We start from the raw sequence: 6000 nt of genomic DNA on the forward strand, positions 1-6000 counted from the left end.
TTCAGTAGCCTCTTTTCTATAATAATCAAAGGACTTTGATGAATTTATTATTTCACGGTTCATGTCTCATTTCATATTTAGGTCAAAGGGTGAATAGAGTTTTTTGTTTTTTTTTTTTAGGATTTTGCTAGGCAAATGGGGTTAAGTGGCTTGCCAAAGGCCACACAGCTAGGTAATTCTTAAGTGTCTGAGACCGGATTTGAACCCAGGTACTCCTGACTCCAGGGCCCATGCTTTATCCACTGCACCACCTAGCTGCCCCTGAATAAAGTTTTGAATAAAGTTTTTTCTTTCGTTACATCTTGAACAGCTCTTGAATGATTTTGACATATGAAAATGATACTTTTGCATTTGGAAAGTTTTTAAGGAAATATTTTGTTCTATCAAATCATACTTTTTCCCCCCTTTTAAAAATATACACGACAGGTCTTAAATTTGCTATACCTTTTAGTCAATTCAGTGATTATAAAGATGTGGTTCACTGTATCATATCATTTTTAAAAGCCTGCCTGTTGCCTTCTAATGTTTCAGTCAAAGATACATTTAACGTGTAGTAGACAGACAACTAGGTGGTGCAGTGAATAGAGCACTGGTCCTGGAGTCAGAAGGACCTGAGTTCAAATGCGGTCTCAGACCCTTAAGAATTACCTAGCTATGTGACCTTGGGCAAGTCACCAATCCCATTGCCATGCAAAAACAAAACCAAAACAAAATGAGTGTATGTAGAATCAACTAACATAAAATAGTCAAATTGATATTTTTTAAAGCACAAAACCACCATATTAGTCTTCTACTCAAGAAGTTCCAGTAGTTCCCTATTGTTTGCAGGATAAAGTCAAATGGACAACTATTTATCAAGTACCTATTATATGCCAAGTTAAGTCTGAAACAACAATGGAAAGGGGTAAAATAGTCTCTTCCCTCAAAGAGATCACAGTCTAATGTGAAAGACAACATGCTAGCAACTATGTATTAATGATATATAAAAAGGATGAAGTTAGATAATTTTTAGATGGAAGGAACTAGTTTTTCATAGGACCAGGAAAGGCTTCTTACAGAAAATGAGATTTTTAGCTGAGAATTTAAAAAGCCAGGGATGGCAGAAGGAAAAGATGAAAGAATTCCATATATGGGACTTGCCAGTGAAAATGTCCAGAGTCAAGAGATGGAGTGTCTTATAGAAGGAGAGGCAAAGAGACCTGTGTCAATGAATCATACGTTATGAGGTAGAGGGATATAAGGTGAAAAAGAATGGAAAGATTGGAAGGTCCAATTTAGGAAGGACTTTGAGAATCAAGCAAAGATTTTTATATTTGATTCTGCAGGCAATACGGAGCTGCTGATATTTGTGAATTAGAGAGTGGCATGGTCATTTCTGTTTTAGAAAGAGAAATTTAATTGCTGAATGACAGACTGATTGATTTGGGGAGACATTTGAGGCAGAACGATCAGAGTATTGCAATAGCACAGATATGAGGTGATGAGTGCCTATATGGGGACCTGGGGCAGATGGGTAGGACTGGGGAAGAAGTTAGAGGGGGAAAAAAGAATTATATCCTTTTGGGATTATGTAAAACCCCAACCCAAAAGTTCTTTCTGGGACCTTAATTTACATTTATTAGGTAATTGGTGTGTTTAGGCACTGTTTTAGAGCTGGGAATAGAAAGAGAGGCAAAAAACCCAAACAGTTCTTGATAACATGTAGCTTTTGGTAACATGGGAGAGACAGCATGTAAATAATTGTGTACAAACACAAAATACATGGGATAATTTGGGAGTAATCTCAGAGGAAAGGCACTAAGATTAAAGATTAGGAGAGGTTTTCTGCAGAAGCTTGGTCTTTAGCTGAGACCTAATGGAAGACTGGGAAGTTATAAAACAGCAAGAGGTAAGGAGAGAGAGCATTTCAGGTTTGGGGACAGCAGAGATGAAGCACAGTGTGAGGGGGAACACCAGGGGCCAGTGTCACTGGATTGGAAAGCATGTGGAGAGGAGGTAGATATTAAAAGGAATAGAATGGTAGAAAAGGAGCAGGTTATTAAAGTCTTTAAAAGCCAAAGGGAGGATTTTTAGATTTGTTCCTGGAAAGAATGGGGAGTCATTGGAGTTTCTTGAATGGGGGGGCAGATAAGGGGAAGAGATGTAGAAGGACAGCATATGGTCAGAGCTATACTGTAAGATGATCAGTCTGATAGTTGAGTGAAGGATAGACTGGAGTGAGGAGAGACGTAAAATAGTGGAACCAATCATTGTGATAGTCTAGGCTTGAAGTAGCAAGAGTCTACACCAAGTATTGTATTGGCAAAGAAGAGAAGAGGACATATATGAAAAAGATTATGAGGGAAGTAATGATAAGATGGCAACAGATTCAATTGTGGAGGTGGGGTGGGAGATGGAATGAGCAATTGAAGATGAAACCTAGATTGTGATCCTGTGTAACTGGAAGGATGGGGGTGCTCCCTACAGTATTACAGGTTAGGGAAATGGTTGGGTTAGAAGGGGTGTGAAGATAGTGAGTTTGGTTTTATACAAGTTGAGTTCAAAGGTGTCTAATAGTCCGTTGGAGTTGAGTGCTGCAGATAAGGAGAGAAGTTAGAAATGGACAAGTAGATCTGAGATTCAGCAGCATAGAGAAGATCTTGTAAATACTGGAACTGAGGTATATCTCCAAGTGCAATAACATAGAAGGAAAAGTGGGCCCAGGGGGAGAGCTCTGGGGCAAGATCATGGTGACAATGAATATGCCATGAAAAGAGATGGAGAAAGAGAGGAAGATAGGTAGGAGAAGAATTTGGGGATAGCATTTTTAGAAGGAAGAAAAAGCTAGCATATTTGGTATATACATAAATATACAAACATACCCCCCTATATATATGTGTGTGTGTGTGTATGTGTGTGTGTGTAGGTATATATTATATGTGTGTGTAGTTGTTATAGTTGTGTCATTTTTGTCATTCATTCTTGTCCAACTCTTTGTGACCCATTTAGTATTTACTTGTTAAAGATGGAATGGTTTGCAGTTTCTTTCTCCATCTCATTTTACAGATGAGAAAACAGGAAAATAGAGTTTTGTGACTTTCCCAGGGTCATATAGCTAGTAAGTGTCTGAGACCTGACTGAACTCACTTCTTCTTGACTTCAGTTCTATACTTTATCCACATACATAAATACAAGCATATATATTATTAAAGACCAAATTTGTACAAAGTTATGACAGAATAGGATAGCAACAACAGAAGGGAGGGATAGATGATAGAGACCAGAGGAGTATGGAGTAATGGTCAGGGAAAAAAGTTTTTACATTACCTGTCCACAACTCAGACCACAGGGATTTAGAATAGCCCCATAAAATAGCTATAGATTGTGATGTTCTTCTCGGAAGCAAAGACAATGTTCCAAATATTGTGCTTTCAAACCCTAAAATATTGAAATGTGAAGTAGAAGGAACATGGAATGTCCAAACTGTTTCTTGCTCTTGCATGGGGGGTGTATTTGAGGTATTTCAACCTCATATAGGACAGTTATACCTCAGGATTCAGACTATTGTTTTATCTTGAGTTTGAAGTCAGGTTGCTGAGGAGGGTATTTGTTTCTAGACTTTTGGCCAGTGTAGATTAGAATTCTTTTCCTCCTCACTTTTGTCTCTTCCTCAAGGCCAAATCAATGAAACCTGCTTCATGAGGTCTATTCCAATGGCCACAGTTATGAGAGCCACTTCCTACCCTCCTGCCACAATCTCACTCCCAGTCCCTACCACCAAATGACTTTTTACTTACATTGTATTTCATGAGGACTTTTCTATGTGCTTGTTGTTTTTCTCCAATAGAAAAAGAAAAGATTCCTTGAGGGAAGAGACTATTTTGTTTCCATCAGAAGAATGTTAAAACTGGAGTCAAAAAGTCCTGTGTTCAAATTTTGTCAACGATTGCTAGCTTTATGATCCTGGACAAGTCATTTAATCTCTCTTTTCCTCAATTTCCTTGAAACAGAAAAAAAAAGAATTGATAATAGCATTTATCTCAGAGTTGAGAGATCAATTGAGATCACATTTGTAAAAGTATTTAGCCCAGTGTCTGTCACATTTTATAAACATTTTCTTCCTCCTTTGCCTTCCAAGAATTTAATACAATAATTGACATATAATAGGTGCTTAATAGTTATTTATTAAATGAATTTTCTAATGCTAGGACCAAAAATGAAATCTTTCTGGCAGGGTAGGACCTTGAGTTTCATTCAAATAGCCTTGTGAAAACCCAGAACTTTCGGTATTTCACAAGAAAGTAAGACAGAAGAATTTTGTGGCAGTTCTCACAAATAGTAGTCATGTAATAAATGTTCAAAATGAATTTAATTGCTTTGTATCCCATGTAGCTTGTTATTCCATAAATCCTATCCTTTAAAGTCAATATTCACCATGGAATCCTCTATGGCTAAATACTATAGGAAACCATCATCTCAGAAGAATCAGCATTGTTAGTGACGCACCAAGCAATGTTAGGTATAAGTTAGCTGGATCACTTTATCAGGAATAATTATTCCATGAGAAATGATATAAAACCACCAAGGACATGCATGATGGCATGATGAAAAAATGGGTGGAGTAACAATGTAATATTAAAAGACAAGAGAGAGATGACTCAAATTCTACCATGTTATTCTCCAAAGAATAGGAAGAATAGCAAAGAATAGGAAGAAAACTCACAAATAAATTTTCACTGGAGAATTTTAAAGGACCAGTACAAAAATAATAAAGGATGAGAAGTCATGAAGATATTACAGTATGCCCTGATAATCTAAGTATAGCCACTGGTAAAATCTAAATCTAAGTGCTTTAGTATTTAGGACAAGACAGACCTTTGTTATAGTTAAATGCACAATTGAAGTCACAAATAAAAGGGAGGCTCCTTTTTGGTACCTCTACATGTGTGTCCAAAGGTATGACAGGATATGTTTCTGTGGATTCTGTAGTATACTAGGCTGATGGTTAAATGTTGACTTGACCTAAATATCTCAGGCTTACAGAAATTAGCTATAGGTACAGATATGCCCATTCTGATAATAACATGGTAATAGGAAATCATGAAAAGAGTCAGTAGTAGTAGTAGTTATTATTGTAGTCATTATTGTACTGTGTATTTAAAGTTAAGAATCAGTTATGGAGGGGGTGGCTAGGTGGCATAGTGGAGAAAGCACCAGCCCTGGAGTCAGGAGTACCTGGGTTCAAATCTGCTCTCAGACACTTAATAATTACCTAGCTGTGTGGCCTTGGGCAAGCCACTTAACCCCGTTTGCCTTGCAAAAATAAAAATTAAAAAAAAGAATTAGTTATGGAGAACTATTACTCAATTATTTTAATAAAATTGCATGGTATTCATAGATTCCAGTTCCAATACCAATGAAATATTTTATTACAAACTTGTGATTATGAATATTCTATTATTATACTATTTTGTGATCTATTATTTGTAGCCTAAACACTTTGAGACTGTTTTCAATTATTTGACTTGTTTACTCATTTTATAGGAGAAAAATAGACATTTGAATTAATATATTATCTTGGTTCTGAAACAAAGGCTAAATACAGTTTTTATTTTTAAGTAAATAAATGTGGGGTTTAGACTTCTATCTTTAAAAATATAGGCTGTAGTTGCAATTTCATTTCAGATGAATTATGTAATCATGAGAATTAATGGTTCCTAACAGAAAGGTCAAAATAATTACTCCCATTGGTCAAAAACCTAGCACAAAAATGGAGATAGAAATGCTTGGATTGGTTTTAAGGTTTTTCTTTTATATATTAGGAAATCATAAGTAGTTTGGATTGAACTCAATTTGTCAGAGACAATTTAGCTGAAATGTTAGATAATTTTGTTTTTTAGTTTCTGATATGCTCAAAGTATTTTTTTGTAGTCACTGTGAAAGCAGGTTTTTAAAATATAAAGCCCTGGCTGAAAATAATAAGTTTAACTTCCATGAATACTTTCTTTCTTTTTCTCTTCT

The sequence above is a fragment of the Macrotis lagotis genome, chromosome 2 (assembly GCF_037893015.1).
Source record: "Macrotis lagotis isolate mMagLag1 chromosome 2, bilby.v1.9.chrom.fasta, whole genome shotgun sequence".
NCBI classification, from domain to species: Eukaryota; Metazoa; Chordata; class Mammalia; order Peramelemorphia; family Peramelidae; genus Macrotis; species Macrotis lagotis.